This window comes from Triturus cristatus, chromosome 12, assembly GCF_964204655.1.
Source record: "Triturus cristatus chromosome 12, aTriCri1.1, whole genome shotgun sequence".
NCBI lineage: Eukaryota > Metazoa > Chordata > Amphibia > Caudata > Salamandridae > Triturus > Triturus cristatus.
This window is the reverse complement of record NC_140595.1, coordinates 281,466,193-281,488,692: the sequence shown is the minus strand read 5'-3', so window position 1 is coordinate 281,488,692 and position 22,500 is coordinate 281,466,193.

Here is a 22,500-nt window from a genome sequence, read left to right as displayed (position 1 = left end):
TATGGGGGGCTCTTCATCCTGTCACCGTATACACAGATCACAAGAACCTGCAATATATGAAAACGGCAAGGCTTCTATCGCAGAGGCAGCTCCGCTGGATGGTGTTTTTTGCTGAGTACGAGTTTGTGGTGACTTTTCGTCCGGGCTCAGATAACCGAAAAGCAGACACCTTGTCGAGGATTGGAGAAAGCGAGGCAGTGCCTCAACAATGCTTGGAAGCCATTGTTCCTCCAGAGAAGGTCGTGTGTGCGGTCACAGCGGAGAAGTTCATGGATCAAGTCAAAGCCAGTCGATCCCCGATGAGGTGGCAGCGTTGGGTGGAACAAGACCCCGGTAGGGTCCTGAAACACGGCATTCCACTCCACAAGGACAGGCTGTTTCTGCCCACACAAGAGCTACAGATACAGGCGTTCAATTGGTGTCATAATACGGTGCTGGCCGGACACCCTGGAAACCAGAAAACGTTACACCTGGTGCGAAGATATTTCTGGTGGGAGAGTATGGTTGCAGATGTCAAACGCTGGGTGTCTCACTGCGAGACCTGTGCCCGGGCTAAAGGAGAACACAGCAAGGCTAGAGGGAAACTGTTGCCGTTGCCGACACCGCCCCAACCATGGCACACCATCAGTGTGGATTTTGTTCTAGGCCTACCCCAGGATCAAGGATTTACCGCCATCTTGGTGGTGGTAGATAGCCTAACTAAGATGGGGCATTTTATTCCTTGCAAGAACCTTCCCACGGCGGGGCAAACAGCACAGATGCTCTTGGCACAGGTGGTGCGTTTACATGGCCTACCGCGGGTGATCATTTCCGACAGGGGCACCCAGTTTGTGGCAAGATTCTGGCGCATGTGGTGCAAAGCACTTCAAGTGGAGGCCGCTCTGCCCACCAGTTTTCACCCACAAACTGATGGGCAGACCGAGCGACTTAATCAAACTCTCAAAAAATACTTGCGCTGTTTTTCAGAAGAAGCGACAGAATCGTGGGTTTCGTTGTTGTGGTTGGCTGAGCTGTCGTACAACAACACCTGGCACAGCTCTATTCAAGAAACGCCGTTCCGAGCTAATCATGGTTTTCATGCCTCAACGCTGCCTGTGGTGGTCCCTCGAGAAGTACAAAATCAGCCCGCGGTGAAGGAACAAGTAGACAGACTCCTACTACTCCATAAAAAACTCCAGACCACCCTGAGGCGAGCCAAGCAACAGTACAAGAAATGGGCCGATCGCCACAGGCAAGAGGGGCCGGATTACCGGGTGGGGGACCGAGTGTGGCTCTCCACGAAAAACATCCGCTTTAGGTGACGCAGTGTCTTTCATCCCCGATACATCGGACCTTATACGGTGGTACAAAAAATCAACCCTGTGGCGTATCAGTTGAAACTGCCTGCCTCCTCACGAATACATCCGGTGTTTCACTGTGGCCTTCTGAAACCGGCAAGGAATGTCAGGAGCCGAACGCCGCCGCCGATGGTACGGGACGGCCAGCTGGAGTATGAAGTACTCCGCATTCTGGACTCGAAATTCAGGCAAGGTCGTTTGTGGTATCTGATCTCCTGGAAGGGGTACCCGTCCGAAGATGACTCATGGGAACCGAGTACGAACGTGCATGCCCCTCAGGCGGTCCGTAGGTTTCATGCCCGCAATCCTGAGAAACCAGGGTCAAGGAGGCGCAGGGGAGGGGGGCGTACTGTCAGGGTTTGAGGGCCAGGGCGCCTACTTTGTTCCGAGTATCTTTTCCGACGGAACTACAAGTCCCAGCAACCCCAGAGGAGGGGAGGGGCTAATAACTTTATAGGCACGAACAACGCGCCAGGGCGTTGTTCGTGATTCTGGAACCAGGAAGCAGCAGCGGATTTTCGAGCTGCTGAGGCTCAACTATTCACTCCTCCAGCGAAGGAGGAGAGTTTCGTGAAACCATTTAGGAACCAGCCGTGGGTTATCGGCAGGGGTTCCCCGGACTCTGCAACGGAACATTTCAGGTTAACGGCGTGATTCGCTGCCAGGCGCCTTTGATGCTCAACAGACAGGGAGTTTCTCCCTCTCTCTCCGCTTCTCCGGAGCAGCACGCCAGGAAGCCAGCACACAGTGTCAGGTAAGCCGTGGATTAGCGCACGGCGAACAACACCGTTGCTGGAGCCAAGACGACCGTTGTGGATGGAGTTCATTGTTATAGCTGTATTCTTTGTTAGGGGCCATCTGGCAGCCATGTGGGTGGAGCCGGCCCATCGCTTTCTTTTGTTTGACTAATATTCGGAGCCTGCAGTAAAACCACGGAGTGGGAGCTGGGTTCGATATTGAAGGATTCGAGACCTATTGGTGGGAGAGAGAAGCCCTGACTAAAAGGGTTCTTGAAGCCGCTGTTCTGTTATTATTTCTTCGGTTCCCAAATACCAGGAGAGTGGGGAGGAGTTATTTGGTACGTATGAGGACGAAGGAGTGTGGAAGGGGTAGAGGAACGAATCGTCAGGGAGTCCTGTGTTAAAGTGTTTGCCTTTTTTTTTTGTTTTGCAGTATATATAATTACCCTGCCATTTCTGAGAGAAGACTGGTATTCAGGGAGATACATTGGCAGGTATGAGAATTCACTAGTGAGACCTTATGAGAGTAGGGACCTGTGAGAGTAGATAGTAATCACATGTTCTTTGTTTTGCAGGTGTCCCTTCCCACGCAGATCCTACCCTATCCTTTCCCTCGCCTGATCGCCTCAACACTCTGTAGCATTTTTCAATCAGAGTTTGGGGATGTCTGGAGGTGGACCCCTTTAAGCATCGCCCAGATCCTGAGGAGACTCGGGGAGCCGTGACACAGACTGAATGAGCATGGAACAGACTGCACAAATTCATCACAGACTTGAGGAGCACAGCACACACTGCACACGTATGGAACAGACTGCACAAATTCACCACTGACTTGAGGAGCACGGCACGGACTGCATGGGCATGGAAAAAAATGCACAAATTCACCACAGACTTAAGAAACACAGCACAGATGACAGAAGCATGGAACAGAATGCACAAGTTCACCACGGACTTAAGGAGCACAGCACAGACAGCAGAGCATGGAAGAGACTGCACAAATTCACCACAGACTTGAGGAGGACAGCACAGATGGGAGGAGCATGGAACAAACTGCACAAATTCACCACAGGCTTAAGGAGCACAGCACAGATTGCAGGAGCATGGAACAGACTGCACAAATTCACCACATACTTGAGGAGCGCAGCACAGGCTGCACGAGCATGGAACAGACTGCAGAAGCATGGAACAGACTGCACACATTCACCACAGCCTTGAGGAGCACAGCAGAGATGGCAGGAGTATGGAAAAGACTGCACAAACTCACCACGGACTTGAGGAGCACAGCACAGACGGCAGGAGCATGGAACAGACTGCACAAATTCGCCTCAGACTTGAGGAGCACAGCACAGATGGCAGGAGCATGGAACAGACTGCACAAATTCACCACGGACTTGAGAAGCACAGCACAGACAGCAGGAGCATGGAACAAACTGCACAAATTCACCACAGACTCGAGGAGCACATCACAGGTGGCAGGAGCATGGAACAGACTGCACAAATGCACCACGGACTTGAGGAGCACAGCACAGATGGCAGGAGCATGGTACAGACTGCACAAATTCACCACAGACTTGAGGAGCACATCACAGATGGCAGGAGTATGGAACAGACTGCACAAATTCACCACGGACTTGAGGAGCATAGCACAGACGACAGGAGCATGGCAAAAGGTGAGGCTTCAGGAGCAGCTGAAAAAGGAGAGGACTTCAGAAGGTTTCTTAAGCGCAGCAGCAGAGAATGACGAACTGAGATGAGAGAAGCAGGACGTCATCAGCACCTCTTTGGAGCACTGCAACTTCACATGAACTTTCCTTGTTTTTTAATTGTCTAATTGATCAAAAATCAAACAAAAAAAAAAGGAATTTTCAAAATACAAATATATGGAATAGAAAAAATATTTGAGTAAAAAGGCTACATAATCATACAAGCACTGAGATATCATAAATAATCAACAATATAAACTATTAAAAAAACATTAGATAAGTGATGGAGACTAATTTTAATTCAAGCTACATTATTATTATTACTGCTTTAGGCAGAATAGATCGAGTTACTTCAGATAAAAACCCAATTAAATCCGAATTAAACCTACTCCATGTTCGGTCGAATGTTCTAATAGAGCGTAATCCCCTCACTCTAGCAAAAGCCAATTCCCTCTCTTAAGGATTGCCCACCACTCTGCTGCTCTTGGGGGTTTTGTCGAGACCTATGCCCTGGCTATGCACAGCCTGGCGTAAACAATGATAACAGTAAAAATACTTTTTAAGCCTGTGTCCTCCACACCCTGTACCCAGCATGATCACCTATGGGCATATTATCAAGGCGGCGCTATGAAATTATCAGCGCTTTTGGCTTTTGGTTCGGGCGAAAAGCGGCGATAATTTCATCGCCTTATCAGCAAAGACACGCTATCGCGTGCTTTGCTGACTTAGCGCCCGTTTCCAGCACGCCTAACATTGCATCGCTAATGAGATGCAAAGTAGGCGTGGCTGTGAAACCAACCAGGGAAAATATCGCGAAGGCAGCTTCGCGATATTAACAAGGAAGGGTAGCGATTTTTTAAATCGCGTTAAGTATGCCTTAACGCAGGAATATAACGTCTGTTAAATTCCTGACTAAGGCATACTTAACATAGGGGGTGGATTCTGTGGCTAAGACCACAGGCCCTATCATCTAGGATATCACCGTTTTCCACCATGGAAAACAGCGATATCCGCACTATCTCTAGAATTTTTATGGCCTCGGTGATGCGCGTTGTTGATAACGCGCTAACCGGGCGATAAATTCCAGATATAGCCGGCAATAAATATGCAAGCGCTAAGCGCGCTTTGCGATATTTATCGCCGGCCCTTGTTAATATGCCCTCTTATTTGTTAATTGCGGCTCTAAACCAAGGAAAATCCTAATATGATTACTCACTTCATCCCAGAATTTCCCTTGTTCTGGGCAGGTAACAAACTTATGTAGAGAATTGGCAGCCTTCAATTCACATTTAGGGCATTTATTTTTCTCCCCTCTATCGCTCTCCTCATTACCTAGCCACTTAGCTAGTCTATCAGGCATGCAGTAGAACATACAGACCGTAGTTTTACATTTACGGAGTGAACTGACCCCTCCATGGTCTCTAATGCTGCAATTATTTCCAAGGAGGTGATATTTTCTAAGAGGAGTTTACTCCATTTCAGCGCAAGCTTCGAACTATCGTTAACTCTTTGCTGACAACAATTCTGGTAAATAGTTTGTTTTAGCGAGTTCCTGGGTGCCTGATAAAAATCTCTCAGCAGATCCGAGGGCTCCAGCATTTTTATCCCCCGACGTACCAGAAAAAGATCCCTGATTTGCAGGTATTTAAAGAAGAGCCAATGAGGAAAAGCGTAAGAGCTTTGCAAACTTTCAAATGTGCAAAACCATTTATGTTATACAGTTGTCCCAAGCACTCAACACCATCATTTGACCAGATTTTACAAGGTGAGTCATGAAACACTTCAGGAAGCATCGGGTTTTCCCATATGGGGGGATACCCATGGAAAAGGGGTAAAGAATATCCAGCAGAGATTTCACATCAAATATAAACTATATCCCTTATAGCCTTAAATCTTACTATTTTAAAGTAATTGGGATCATTAATTCGATGTAAGAATAATCTGCTGTCTAAATCAAGCGCAAGCCTCTAGCAAAAATCATAGTAGTCTACGGCCAACAGTTTATTAAGACGTCCGCCAAATGCCGCCCAATAATATAATTTAAAATCCAGAAGCTGTAATATGGAAACTTAGGGGCACATTATCAAGAAACGGCGTTAAAATTATTGCTGCTTCAGCAGCAGAAAACTGCTGCTAAAGTGGTGGCAATGGGCTTGATAATATGCCCTTGAGAATTCCAATAGAAGCCCATGTTCTAGTGTCAACATGGGCTTCTATTGGAATTCTCTGCGGCATATTATCAAGCCCATTATCGCCGCGTCAGCGGCAGTTTTCTGCCGCTAAAGCGGCGATAATTTTAACGCCATGCTTGATGCTCCTTAATATGCCGTATTGCACACCGTGCTGTCTTTTACCCTCAGCTGAAACTCCTGAGAGCCCCTCCAAGTTTCTTAAAAAAAAGGATTTGGAACCCGTTAGAGTACTGTAGGAAAGAAATATAACAAGCATTGGCATAGCCAATAGGTCTCGCCTTTGGGACCTTATAAGTGTTTAGCCATGCAACAGTTGCATAACTAAATACTTACAAGGTCCCAAAAGCGAGACCTATTGGCTATGCCAAGCGGCCGTGCGGCAGCGAAAGTTAAAGTAATCGCGGAAAAGCGCGGCGCGCGCGGCCGCGCACATGCATTGTAGCTCTAGGCTGGCCTGGTAGCACTTTTTGGAGCCCTCTCAATAAGTCTCGCCAGGCCAGCGCATGCGCTGGGTCAGGCGAGACCTAAAACTGTGGGTAAAGTTACTGCATATGCTGACGATGTTGCCAAGTATCCGTCTGAGCCAGTCTCTGCACTTGATCATATCAGAGATGAAGCCAACAGATTTGGCACTTTTTCACGATATGAACTAAATGTCAGTAAGACACAGGTTCTTCTTAATTTCCATCTATTAGACCACTTCCTGGTGTCTGTTCATCTGTCTTATACTTGGGGGTGCAGATATTCTCCCAGGTCAAACTGATGGTTGCTTTAAACTATGAGAATCTTTTACATCGTGTGGTCCAAAGCTTTAAAAGTTGGCATAAGTTGCCCATCAGTATCATAGGTAGGTTCAGCATCATTAAAATGAATTCATACACTTTTCACTATCATTTTCGTACTAAACTTACTTTTTCTCCATTTGGTCCATTGGAATACTTTAAAGCTATTTTCTCTTTTTTACCCTCGTCTACCCCTATGCCGACTGTTTGCTCCTTCTTTGCTTATTTTTTAGCCGTTTTAGGTCTCACTAGTGGCTGTTTAAGCTGTCAGCCACAGCTTATCACACACCAACTAAAACAGGCATTGTCAAAACCAATGGGCCAGACGAAAGTGAAGTGAAAGTGATCGGCTGCTTCCATCCATGCAGTGACTTATCCATCTGTCCATGCATGTATTCACTTATCACCCATACACCTCATCACTGGTCCCTAGAGTCATGCATCTGTTTATTCACCCTATAACTAATTCGTGCACTCAATGGAGGGGTACATTGAGCTATAAGAAAGAGCTATTGGCTGCGCGCGTACATTTTTATATGAAAGCTGCCATCACCCTTGGTACATACATTGCTTTGCCGAGCAAATATGCCACTCGTGTGAATATTGTGCCAATATTGTGGGTGCTGCAGTCTGGTGATGCTCTCTCGTCGGTTTACATAATGTGATCAGTGGATGTCTCTCTCCCTTCTGTTAACAGGGCCGTCATCCGGCCCTGTGTTCTCCTTTGGCCATCTAGTGCACCATTTCCCGGCTGCTTGCCACCATCCTGGCAGACAGATGGCGTCATACACTGCTACAGAAGTGTGGGGGGCGCGGGGTCCACCCAAAGCTTGTTATTCGTATCTAACGCCCCATAGTCAGGGCAGGGGGAAATAGCCATCCCAGTTTGGTCAGTTTTAAGCGCGAGCTGTTCGAATGTATACATTTATGAGTTCTACTGGCGCTCGTTTTATTCTGCACATTGGTACTTAAGGTTTCCTTTTTCTTAATTCAAAAGAACGGATGTGGCCTGACATTTCATACGGTAACGCTTCGGAGTAACTTCAAAAGCTCACAGACTCAATTCCACTGGATTTCCCCCAGTGAGAACCCGAAGGACTCACAAGCCTTTCTTCATAGAGCATCCTTACACGCAAATACAGGCCATCCCTGCGTGAAACACTAGCGCCCTCAAGTGGTGGCGCACCAGAAATAGCGGCAAGACGATAATAATGTTTTTCGTTGCACTGTCCTATTGTGAATGTATGCATACAGCTGCGCTTACGGCCCCTGGCTAGGCATTACCGCTATACATCGGAATCGTACTGAAAAACCTTTAAAGTGTAGTAAATATTGAAGAAGACTGTTGTGTACTGCTGGACGCAGTCTAGTGTTCTGCTAGCCACTCCCCCCGAAGGCTGCCCCACACATACATCCCCTCACCCATCCAACATGGGCGTCACCAGTCAGGTGACCCCGCAAATAAAAGAGCCCGAGTGCACGTACTCTGGGCTAATTACCAGTACCACATTCCAGTGCCCCTGTCGTCCTAGTTCTTACATGTGGGCCTAGGGCCCAGAACATAACAAAGACCACACCTGCAGCCAGGCATTGAAGCGCAATTAAAGTTATGCTTCGTGCAGGGCTTCAAGTGGGATGAAAAATCTGGGGGGTCTCTCATAGGGGCGTCGCCACTGTAATTTAGGGAATGACTTAAAATACTTAAACTAAAAATCTGTGTTTACCATTGTGTGCCGACCGACTGGTATTTTGTTGCTTTTGTCCATTTTTATATAGCGCTTCACATGAGAACCAGTTACATAAGGACACATTTATTACTTGGTAGGCACGTGATTTGCCCAGAATCTCCAAAAGCTCTGCCGACGCCTAGGCTCGAACCTGCTTCCCCAGCTCCAAAGTCTTTACCTCTGGCCGTAAGGCCACAACTTTTTTTTTTTTTTTTGCAGATTGAACTTGAATCCAGGATTCATGCCCATCTTCAACTCCAACCCTCATCATCGACGACCGATGACCTCACTACACACTTTAACTCAAAAATAACAGAGATTCTAGACCAGGTAGCTCCTCTCAAACTCAAACAATTGAGGCGAACCAAATCTAAACCCTGGTTTAACGTGGATCTGAATGAGGAAAGGCGTCAACTCAGACAAACGGAAAGGTCTTGGAGACTAAACCCCTCGACCTTACACCTAGGCAACTTAGATCTGTTCGGCAAGCATACAACAAACACATTTCCAGTGAAAAGGTGTCTTTCTTCCGCAGCCAACTAGATCTTGCGAAAAACAGACCGAGAGAACTCTTCAACATTGTCAAAAACCAAACTAACTGCACTCCCTCAAGAAATCAAAGCCACCAATGAGCGTTGTGAAGAAATTGCCACCTTCTTCACTAATAAAGTCTCGAAAATTGATCAATCCATCCAAACCTCTAACCCTCCTTCCCTCTTAACCTGCCGCCCCACTATAACCACACCTGATCATTCAGAAATAGTTCTTACCAAGGACAATCAGGCCTGCCTCCAGCTACAAAACAATGCGCATTGGTCGGACTTTGAGCTAATGTCGGAAAATGAGGTTTTCAGTATAATTTCTAACCTAAAACCTTCCTCCCACACTATGGACCCCATCCCATCCACAATCATAAAAGAACTTAACCACACCATTTTCCCTTTCTGGACAAAAATCATCAACGCCTCTCTCACCTCAGGCTGTGTCCCAGACTCCCTTCAACTTGGACAAATCACGCCCATTCTCAAAAAACCAGGGGCCGACCCTAATGCTCTCAACAACCTCAGACCTATCTCCAACCTCCCATTCCTTGCAAAAACATTGGAGAAATGCGTCTCCACCAACTCAACAAACACATTGATGAGTTCAACCTCCTCGACATCTCTCAATCAGGATTTGGGAAAGGCTGTAGCACGCAAACAGCTATGCTCAACATCTCTGACGATATTCACAAGGCTTTAGATGAAGGGGATGCCTGCCTACTCATCCTTATTGACCTATCTGCGGCATTCGACACAGTAAATCATCCAGCGCTTCTGGAGACCTTGTCGAAGCGCTCCAGCATCAATGGCACAGTACTAAAATGGTTCACCTCCTTCCTTCAACACCGCTCGCAACAAATTAAAATCAACTCCTGTCTCTCGAAGCCAACAAAAGTCACACTTGGGGTCCCACAAGGCTTGATCCTCTCCCCGGCCCTCTTCAATCTTTTCATGGAGCCCCTCACAATCATCTTGAAACAAGCTGTAGTGAATTACCACCTTTACGCTGATGACACCCAAATCTATTTCAAAATCAAGTCTCCCAGCGACATCCAACACCTCAATGCCACTCTAACTGAGATCCAAACTTGGTCAACGCTAACCACTTAAAGCTCAACCCAGATAAAACAGAACTAATTCTTTTCTCTCCAAAAAGCAACCATCGTCCAATCCAAGAGTGGCTCAAGAATCTGGTCACCCTAAACTGCCCCATCGTCCTATCCGACTCAGTTAAGTCTCTAGGCATCACCCTTGACAAGAACTTATCTTTGGAGGCCCACATCAAAAACTCTGCAAAAAATGCTCTTTTCTCTCTAAAACACCTCAAGAAATTGAAACCTTTTCTTCCCCATGATGACCTCAAGACTGTAGTCCAATCCCTAGTTCTCTCTAAAATCGACTACGGGAACGCCATCCTAACAGGGACTCCAAAAGCTCACCTAGCCCCTCTAAGGGCAGTGTTGAACATGGCCGCTCGACTCGTATCTGGAGTAAAAAGATTATATCACATCACTCCACCTCTCAACTCCCTCAACTGGCTTCCCATGGAAGGGAGGTGTATTTACAAACTGGCCTGCATCACACACAAAACCCTTCACTCTCCGGCCCCTAACTACCTGAACAACAAACTGGTAAGAGTAGGTCAATCCAGAACGCTGAGAAGCTCCAACTCACTCCTTCTTATTCCTCCGAAACTGAAAAAGAAAACCACACAATACCGATCGTTCTCTGGCAACGCTCCCAGGATGTGGAACGCTCTCCCTAGAGTCCTCAGAAGCAACCACTCCTTCTCCTGTTTCAAAAGGGACCTGAAAATCCATCTCCTTAACAAATACTTTCCTGACCAACGTCAACTAACCTAGACTTCAATATCTGAGTTTACTCCTCTCTCTTGACATTCAAGGATAGTTGGTGACCGGTCTGTGTTAACTACCTTATCTTCCATGCTGTATTTTTTCTATCCCTGGTTTTGCTTCCTTACTGCCTGCCTACTTTGTAATGCAATTTCCGTCTGTTTTTCTTTACAGTATGTATGTAAAGCGCTCTGATACCTACGGGTCAAGCTAGCGCTATATAAAACTTTTAAAATAAATAAAATAAATATATCGCGCGCACTCGACCCAAAGGTATTGGAGCACTTTACATGAGCACCAGTTACGTTACACAAGGACACATTCATTTTTTTCGGTAGGCACGGGGAGATTAGGTGGTTTCCCACAATCACAGGATGTCGAGTCGACCCCGAGGCTCAAACCTTGGTTTCCGAGCTCCAATGTCAGCAGTCTAGCCGTCAGACCACAACCTTTCCCATTCATCCAGATATAAAATGCAACAAGTAACTTTATACCTTCAACAGGCCAGGACTATTGGCTTTGTCAATAGTTGTAAGGTGAGTGAGTGAGTGACATATTTATAAAGCGCACAATTGCTTCGGCATCTTGGAGCTAGGAGTAACTCGTTGCAGTTGCCCAGGCTCGACCGAAGTTTATTGCAGGGGGAAAAGCCAGGTCTTAACCAGTTTCCTAAAGAGAAGCCAGTTGGACTGTAGATTAATCGTAGTCGGTAGCTTGTTCCACAATTTGGCTGCTATGTGATAAAGGCTTTTGCCTCCCCATCTGGCTTTTTGAGTCTTGGAAACCTGTACTAGCCCTGTGTTGGCTGATCTAAGATTCCGCCGCGGGGAGTACCAGGAAAATAGTTTCTGAATATCCGTGGCTCCCATCACCATACAGCGCCTTATGCACTAGATAGACAGCTTTGAATTCTACTCGCTGTTGGATTGGGAGCCAATGAAGCTGCCTGATGCTAGCGGAAATAGAGTGATGTTTGGGAATATCAAGTAGTACTCGAGCTGCAGCATTCTGCAAGGACTGTAGTTTGGCAGTCTGGCACTTGTCAATTCCCAAAAATAACGCATTGCCATAGTCAATTTTTGAGAGGACAAGAGCTCCTATTACCGTTTTCCTGAGGCCCAATGGAATAAAAGGCAACATTTTCCACAACATATTTAATATAAAGAAGCAGGAGGAGGTCAGATGATTAATCTGTTTTGCAAAACTTAGTTCGTTGTCAAATAATATTCCAAGATTTCTTGCCTTAGTAGATGGGACGGGGCAGTTACCTGCCTCAGATGGCCACCACAATTTGTTCCTTATAGATGGACCCTGCCCAAACTCCATGACCTCTGTTTTTTCTGTATTAAGCTTGAGAAAATTTTAATTCATCCAGTCCATAATGGAATTTAGACAATTGTGAAAGCTGACGGCTGTGGTGTTCACCCTCTGCGCAACAGATACAACTATCTGGGTGTCGTGATGCATAGACTGTGACATAGGACCATTGGTGATGCATAGACTGTGGCAGGGGACCATCGGTGATGCATAGACTGTGGCAGAGGACCATCAGCGATGCATAGACTGTGTCAGAGGAGGACCATCAGCAATGCACAAACTGTGGCAGGGGACCATCGGCGATGCATAGACTGTGGCAGAGGACCATCGACGATGCAAAAACTGTGGCAGAGGAGGACCATCGCCAATGCACAGACTGTGGCAGAGGAGGACCATCGCCAATGCGCAGACTGTGGCAGAGGAGGACCATCGGCAATGCACAAACTGTGGCAGGGGACCATCGGCGATGCATAGACTGTGGCAGAGGACCATCGACGATGCAAAAACTGTGGCAGAGGAGGACCATCGCCAATGCACAGACTGTGGCAGAGGAGGACCATCGCCAATGCACAGACTGTGGCAGAGGAGGACCATCGGCAATGCACAAACTGTGGCAGAGGACCATCGGCGATGCATCAACTGTGGCAGATAGCCATCGGTGACACATGGACTGTGCCAGAGGACCATCGGCGACACATAGACTGTGACACAGGACCATCGGCGATGTATAGACTATGCCAGAGGACCATCAGCAATGCATAGACTGTGCCAGAAGACAATCGGCGATGCATAGATTGTGCCATAGGACTATCAGCGATGCATAGACTGTGCCAGAGGACAATCCGTGATGCATAAACTGTGACAGAGGACCATCCGCAATGCATAATCTGATACAGAGGACCATTGGTGATGCATGAACTGTGGCACAGGACCATCGGCGACGCATAGACTGTGGCAGAGGAGGACCATCTGCAATGCACAAACTGTGGGAGAGGACCATCGGTAAGGCATAGGCTGTGGGAGAGGAGAACCATCGGCGATGCACAGACTGTGGCAGAGGACGATTGGCGATGCATAAACTGCAGCAGGTGGCCATCGGCAACACATGGACTGTGCCAGAGGACCATCGGTGACACATAGACTGTGGCACAGGACCATGGGCGACGCATAAACTATGCCAGAGGACCATCAGCGATGCATAGACTGTGCCAGAGGACCATCGGCGATGCATAAACTGTGATGGAGGACCATCTGCGATGCATAATCTGTGACAGAGGACCATCGACGATGCATAGACTGTGACAGAGGCCCGTTGGCGATGCATTGACTGTGACAGAGGACCATAGGTGATACATAGACTGGGACAGAGGATCATCAGCGATGCATAGACTGTGACAGAGGAACATCAGTGACCCATAGACTGTGCCAGAGGACCATTGGCGATGGATAGACTGTGCCAGAGGACCATTGGCGATGCAGAGACTGTGCCAGAGGACCATCGGCGATGAGTAGACTGTGCCAGAGGACCATCGGTGACAAATAGACTGTGGCACAGGACCATCGGCGACACATAAACTATGCCAGAGGACCATCAGCGATGCATAGACTGTGCCAGAGGACCATCGGTGATGCATAAACTGTGACGGAGGACCATCTGCGATGCATAATCTGTGACAGAGGACCATTGACGATGCAAAAACTGTGACAGAGGACCATCATCGATGCATAGACCCTGGCAGAGAACAATTGGTGATGCATAAACTGTGGCAGAGGTCCATCGGTGATGCATAGACTGTGGCAAAGGACCATCAGCATTACAGGGACTGTGCCAGAGGACCATCAGCGATGCATAGACTGTGGCACAAGACCAAAGGCGATGCATAGACTGTGACAGAGGCCCGTTGGCGATGCATTGACTGTGACAGAGGACCATAGGTGATACATAGACTGGGACAGAGGATCATCGGCGATGCATAGACTGTGACAGAGGAACATCAGCGATATATAGACTGTGCCAGAGGACCACTGGCGATGCAGAGACTGTGCCAGAGGACCATCGGCGATGAGTAGACTGTGCCAGAGGACCTTCAGCGATGCAAAGACGGTGCCAGAGAACCATCAGAGATGCATAGACTGTGCCAGAGGACCATTGGTGATGCATAGACAGTGCCACAGGACCATCAGTGATGGATAGACTGTGACAGAAGACCATCTCTAGGTAAACAACATGTGAGCTGCAACGCCTACTCCATGTACCAACAAACAGATCAAAGTTCTACTGAAGTTCTTTTCAAACCAACACATTTAGACTCTAATGACAAAAAATAGAATAATCAACATACTACAGTAAGTGCTGCTGTACAGTTGGAGATGAGAGTCAGGGACTGATGTGGAACAGAACTGCTAGGGAACCGGAACTGGGTGAGGCAGTGGGTATGCCAGACAGTTAGTGATGCAGGACAGCGAATGGTGTGGAAAACTGTATGATCTGGACCAGGGAGTGAAGAGGAGGTTGTAAGGTTTAAGCGCCAAAGCTGTCTGGGTGGCACGGCTTTTTACAATTCAACTATAGGCAAACTTAATAGATGGGTCGTACTGGCCTATAGGGCAATCCTTCAGTACCAGAAGAACTGGTCTAACAGGTCAGTATGTGGTCCCTGTTTTTGGCTGTTTGCGGGCCTGTTTTATGGTGTGATGGGCCAGTTTTTACTGTTGATTTCCCTGATATTAGCACACACATTACCTGCAGCAACTACAAATGCATGCAGTCTCCCTTGTTTTGAAGAACATCTATACAGCTTGTCTTTACAAGTTGGAAACTGCCCAGTTTGCTAACGAGGGACACTTTTTTAACTATCGAATTTAATAATGGGGGCCAGTTGTATCTTGGTGCCCGGGCCTATTTTCTATCCCTGTCCCCAACCTTAATTATTAGTAGAGGTTAGTGACCCACAAAAGGCTCGAGCCTTAAACCTGGCTGTGGCTCAACTCGCAGTCCTGTTGGAACCCAAAGCTCAAAGCAAGCCAAGCTTTAAAGTGGTTTCTGACTGCCACCCTCTCACAACAGTAGGGGTAATGTTACAGTCAGAGCTGCCGACTTTGGAACTTGGGAACCAAATTCTAGTCTGGGCATCAGCAAAACATCCTGTGATTCTGGGCAAATCCCTTAATCACCAGTGCCTAAAAAATATGAATGTGGCCTTGTGTGATGTAACTGGTGCTTATGTGAAATTCTCTAATACCTTCAAATCAAGTTCAAGCTGTTAAAAACTGCAGGAAGAGGGAAAAACGAAGCATTAACATAAAAGGATAGACAAATAGGTAACCTTTTAGTGGTTGATTTCTGCAAGTGTGTTATGTTTTCTAACCTAGGCCTAAGTTGCAAAGCGACCTTTTACCTACATTTGTCCTACCTTGCTTTGCATAACGGTTCTAGCAATGACCTTTAACCCAGTTATGTGCTGAATAAATGTAGATTGATTTCCTTGAAGCCAGCCTAATTTATTATGCATGAGGATACTTCGCATCATATGACGTACATAACAGGATTAACATACTCTGTACAAAAGTAATCGCTATATTCATCCTCGGGCGACAGGGCTACTTTGCATAATTACAATTATTGATTTAGGCGCATCTACATAATTGTACACACAACATATAGATTGTGGTAAAAACCCCTTAGGTTACCTTTTTGGTATAAAAGAACCGCACTTTCACTAGGTAAATAGAGGAAACACTTCTACACTGACACAGAGGTCCCTGCACGCTGAGGTTTCAACACACAGAGGTCTAACATCCTTTGGGGGTTGTTCAACTCGTGACCAAGACGGGGTCCTTTATTCTCTCCCATCACTTAATGGAGTCGGTTCTTTACTAGGGGATTCTTGGCTTCATATCCACATACATGCTAGGCACACTTAGGTGGGGTACACCTAGTAGGAGTATGCGAAGATTACTGTTTTTATATATGCCTGCATATACTTGTTGCTTAGCCACATGGTAGAAATGTATCTTAATTGTTGCAGCAAACATGTTTTATACTAGAATGGTGCTGGTTCAATAAAAGCTTATTGAAAACGCCCTCAACGTTTGTTCTTTGCATCTCTCTGAGACTAAGTGAGCATGATTGACTGAGTGAAAAGTACTGTGCTGTTTTCACGATCCCTGAAGGATCAAGGGTTGTCATGTTCAATGGTTGCCAGAAACTATCCGCTCCTTGGTAGGGTTTGGGGGCTTATAGTGGCACTGTGAGCTAGTTGGTCTAAAGGCTGACATATCCTGTGCGGTGTCCGGAATCAGTCTAGACACCAATCCCTTAGTTTATGTTGTCCAACAAACACGCAGATCCTATGTATTTTTAGGAACTGCACGACAAGTGAAACCAGAAAGCCTGTATAAATCATGGTTTCTCTGCCAAAATATTGTCATTGTAGACAAATACTTTATTTCACCAAAACAACTAGACACTTTTTAAAACTTTTCCTACTTTGTATGTGTGCTCTACAGTGCAGCACACATAAAAAGTTGGAAAGAAAAGGAGAAATAAAATATTGCTCATTTTAATTCCTGCTTTTCAACAGCAAACCCTGTCTACTAATGTTAGTAAATAGGGTTTTGCATCAAAAAGCATAGGTGGTTGCATGGGAACACCCATGTATCACCCTCGTACCACCCTCTTGATACTAAGCAACAAAAAGTGCTTGATGCTGGTTTGCATTACTTTTGCTTACAAACCAACGCAAATAACAATTTGCGTTGGTTTGTAACTTCCCAAAAAGGTTTCGCATCAGGTTTCTGTTAAAACAACAACACAAACCCAAAAAACAACGCAAACCCAATACAAAATCTTTGTAAATTTTGGCCCACATTTGCAACTGTGCTCTATACATAGGGGAGTTTGAGCTGAAATTGGACATATATTTGCTACTGTCTTCAGTGAATTTCAACATCCGGAAGCATATTGGGCTAATAAAAAAAAATTCCATTAGGATTTTCATATCTTTTTGGGTCATTTCTAATATGGTTTTATCAGTAGTGGCTGCTACCGACCAGGTGTGGTGGGATGGGGAGGGTGCGAGGGAGGGAGAAAATAATAAAAAAACAATTGCACTTACCTGTTTACCGCCTGCTGCCGCCTCTTCTTTCTCCCTCTCTGCAGAAGGCACACAGCCTCCTAGAATGCCCTGGCCAATCACAACGCTGCCTTAGCAGCGTTGTGATTGGCCTAAGTGACGTGGTTCGGCGCTCAGACAGGGGCTGGCAGGCTGTGCATGTTCTCCATGCAGGGTGTAATGCAGCCCGCATGGAGACCATGCACACTGCCAAGACGTCCGGCCAAAGTGTCATGCGTTGTTATCATTTTATTATTCTGTATTCAGCTTGCAGTTAAAGCAGTGGGGTGCCGCTCTGCTGCTGCCATTGGCTGATATTACTGAATGGGCATGACATCTTCATAAGAAATAGGGACCAGCCTTTTGGGGATTATGGGAGAATGATGCACTCACACTACACAACTGTACGTTGGCTGGGCTAGGATGTTCGGTTAGGAAAAGAGAGATTTTGCTCATAACTGGCTTAGCAACAGCACTCCTTCTAGGTAGGAATAGTGTAGTGGAATGGGCAGAAGCCCATGTACTGAGATAAGATACATTTAGTGACGGAATGTCCAAACAAGCATTACAAGATATGGGGTCCCTCTGTGGATTACTTTGTTCTAGAAAGTACTTAATACACGGAATAATCACTATTCAAATATGTTTAATAAAAATGGGTGAATGGTGTACACAAGTCCATAAAGTTACTTAAATGCACATTTCAGTTTGTGACCAATATACAAAATGTAATTGATGAAACCTGCCATTTATTGTTAGTAACAACCTTAATATAAATTAGTTATAAGGAAAGAAGTATGGACCACTCACTTTACCTTTCTAGATCGTGGCCTCAACACTGGCAATCAACTCTGGATTATAAATATATATGTTGGTTAACTACAATCCTCAAATGCCACTTTCCAACGCCATCTTCATAGGCAAATGGAATGAGTTTTTCCCTTAAAAATGCATCATTTACACTTAACCTAAACCTATCTTTTGCGGCTACTATGACTTTAACCCTTATATCCATTCCCCTGAATTTCATCCAATCCCATAACCTATCTTTTACCCTTACCATATATAGAAAACCCTAAATCGTCCACCTGCCCTTATTCTAAGTCTAAAGCTCTACTTTACCCTCTAATTTCCATTCCTTAGCGTTGCTCTTTCCACAATCCACACAATGTAATACTCCTCCTACCCTTACATCCCTTAATGTATTTCACTCGAGATAATGATAACCTCAAGCTGACAGTGTGGAAGAGTAAGTAAGTGACGAGGCACAGTTCAGGAGGTGATGGAAAGTTACCAGCAATTGCTATCTGTCACCAAAGGAACAGCGTTTCCTGTCCAGTGACTTTGCCATAATTAACTGCTTTGCAAATAAAAGCACCTGTTCATGTCATAGCCTTTAGGAAGAGCGCTACATTTCGGAGATGCTAGATTCGTCACATTCAGGACAACAATGCCATGGTTTGCATTCCAGGATCTAGATTTATTTGTCATAAAAACACAGAAAATTATTAAGCACTTTTACTTAAGAAAAAAAAAAAAATTCACCTTTTCTTTTACATAATTACTGATCAATCAGCTACTTCTTCTATGAGGGAGAGTGAAATGCGCCTGATAAAACATATTGTTGTTCTGGTGACCAAAAGAAAATAAGCATTGGCAAGCAAATAGGTCCATGTAGGTTGATAGCCTTTTGGCTTTGTCAATGCTTGTTATGTTTTGTCATGGCTTTTGTAAAACTTTTATCTTTGAGGAGCTGTTAGGCCTTCACCATAATAAACATTGGCTAAAAAGTTAAATGATTTTTTTGGTGCCACAAAGCACAGTTTGCCTGGGCAGTTGATCACAGTGAAGGCAACTACTTTCTGTCGACGAAATGAGTAACTGCACCCGCCTGCAGAGGGATGTCTGGGGATCCCTGCTGCCCTCATCCCCTGTACAAATAGGCCCCCACAGGCAAGGTGGAGCGCCAGCTGTGAGCCATCTCCATGTTGCCTCGGTCAGTGCTGCTTCGGGTGACCTCTTTGCTCCTTCACCTATGTCTGTACTATGATGAGGGTACAAAGGCACAGGAGTCCCTCATTTACATAGGGCCATGCACAAGAGGGCGCATCCTCTTGGTTTGCCCCCATACACATTTATCACCAGTGCAATACATAGGAAGATGCACAATCTTCTGCAGCACCTTCCATAATACCAAAGTCCCCTGGGGCAGCAAAAAGTGAGAGCACACACACCTATAGCGCCTCCAGGGGACTTTGAGTAGAATACACCTCCTACCACACAAGCCCTGCCCAGAGCCTTCTTTTCGTGTGAGCAACTGGAGAATTGGCTGATGACACAAAGTGCAGCCAAGTTCTGTGAGAAGTAACGAGCCTGATTTGGCACTTTTGAGGCAGACAATCTGGCCATCAGAGGGGTACCCGTCGAGTCTATCTCAGCTATACGGGTGGTGGGAGGTTTGGCACACTTCAAGATGAGCCCTAAGGCAGGGGGGACGTTTCCCCATGAGGAGCTGCCTTTGCTGTGCCAGGGCGAAAAGGTCTTGGCAGCAGTTTCACTATGTCCTTGCGACATCATTCACTATTATAAGTGGGTGTTGGAAATGTACTCCGAGCCCAAAGTGTGGTCCATTCTCAGGACTTACAATTCCATTGTATTTAACATTTATGGATTTTTCTCTCAGACCCCTGTTTACAATACCATGAGCATGCCAATAAACCCCTTCCTGATATACAGGATGTTGTTTTACAGGGTTGGTGCCACCATAAAAGATGTCTTAGAGGCCCTCCCTAAATTAGATGCCCAGTCCTGAGCCATTTTGGGAGCATCTAAGATGCCCAAGTGCGATTAGTTAAGCTGCCTTCTGCCAATCTCACAGCAGGGCGGAGGAAGGTAGACAAGGCATCCAACACTCTTTTGTGGACCGCCTGTTACCGGCCTCTTCCAAAGCAGGCCGCACGTTTATTCTCTGAGAATACAGACTATTTTTAAAAAGAGTAAAGAAAGACAACTGTTCTGGCTATGAAAGGTATGGTACAGAAAGCCAGAACGAATATATTGTCTGACAGAAATGTCAGTCCGTTGGAGTTAATAACATAAAACCTACAACCAAATGGATGATACTTTTTGAATATATTTAGGACACAATATTTCTGTCTGACGATATTTTTGTGAACGATATTCTGATATACAACTTCTAACACACATAAAGGTATACACAAATGTTTTTTCCTGCAGTAGCACCTTAAAACGAGACCTATTGGCTTTGCCAATGCTTAGTGCCCCGGGAATGATAAGAAATATTTGCAATATGGCATCACCTTGGGGACATTTTTTGTGGCACGACTCAGCACCTGCTACAATGACCCAATATAGAACCAGCCGTGGATAGATCAAAGCAAACAAAGTCCAGTGCAGGTGTAACCATCTTCGACAGAAACATTTAAAATTCATAAGAATTGGCATTGTGTGGCCATAAAAGTATTGTGTGAAGACCACACACGCTTTGTGGTCCCATACAGGCACCCATAGCCTCCCCCAAACCGAGTCTGGGAGGACAGCACAGAGAGTGACACACTTGTCTGGTTACTGTCCGTTTTAGGAAAGCTTCCTGTACTCTGTGCGCGTCTATTGAACCTGTTCCACAGTTCCACTTGTGCTGTGTGTTGGAGATTGTGAGCACCCATTTCATTCTCTGTATGACACCTGAAAGCGGAGGCATTTCCTGTCCTTGTATTAAAGATATATATATCTGTAGCAAGGAGGAGGCTATTTGACAACTCCAATGCAGTGCAGTGAAGGCCCTGGAAAGGCAACGACTCATAAACCTGAGAATTTCTGACGGAAAATGCCATCTGAAAAAAAATCATTTTGACCTGCGAGATGGAGCAAGCGCGACATCTAACGGTCAAACTGAAAACCACGCGTTTAAACGATCTCTTAAATCATTGTCTCGATATTTATTCCCTGGCGGTAATTCACATCCCACGTTAGACTAACGCACTTTAATAATTTTACCGCTCCTTAAATCCTTATGACTGCCACACAATCTCAGTTGGAAAGAGGGAGAAGATGTGGTCCGTGTGCTAGACTGCCGCCTCTGGTGCAGGAAACCAGGGTTCGAGCCTCGAAGTCGCGTCCACATCCTGTGATTCTGGGCAAATCACTTAATCTCCCCGTGCCTGAATGTGTAATGTAAATACGGTGCTATGTAAAGCGCTCCAATACCTTCGGGTCGAGTTCGCGCTATATAAATATGCAAAATAAATAATGCTGAGCTGTTACGGACTTCATGACACACGAATGAAGATGACAATAAGTAACCAGGGGGCATATCACTAACACAATTTCGCGGTATCAGCAAGGGCACGCTAACCAGCTTTAGCGTGTGTTACCTTGTTGCCTCGCACATTTCACTAACGCCTTGCATCTCATCGCTAATGAGGAGCAAGGTAGGCGTTCCTGACATTCACTACATGTCAGAACATCGATATCGCGACTTCACGCTATCAACAAGGAAAGTCGCGCAACGACCCAATTAACGCTGGTTTCTAACGCCAGGTTAATTTCTGACTTATCCAAATTGCCCTATGGGGGGGTCATGCTGAATCTCTCATGGCTTATCAACAAGGACTACGTTATCGCTGGATTACCAGCGATGTTGCAGCATTTCGCCGCTATTGCTGGATATTTTATCGCTTTGGAGATAGCTGTTGATGATAACGCGCTATCTCAGCGATAATAGCCAGCGATAGCCGGCGATAACTTCAATCGCGCTAAGCGCGATTAGCGATATTTATCGCGGGGCCTTGTAGATATGCCCCCAGGTCATTACCCCCTTGCCCATCTTCCTCGACGATGCCCTACAGAACAAGGAAATACCCAAGCCTTCACTAGTGACCACTGGACCTACATTAATGAATTCCAATAGACCAGAGCAATACGGCAAGCAGCAATTAAGAAACAAATACTGTTCGACCAAAATCCACCAAATCCAAAAGGCCCCTTTGAAAGCTGCAAAAACAACAATTGATGGACAGAATGCAGAACAATGTCATACATTCACCCCAGTACACAGATCTGGGTCTAAATCCATCGTTTTTTTGCTCACCATGCCATTCCAGTTTGAAAGCTGCCCAGGAAGCTGAGATGCCGCAAGTTGAGACACCTTAAATAGAAAAGGGCAGAACACTC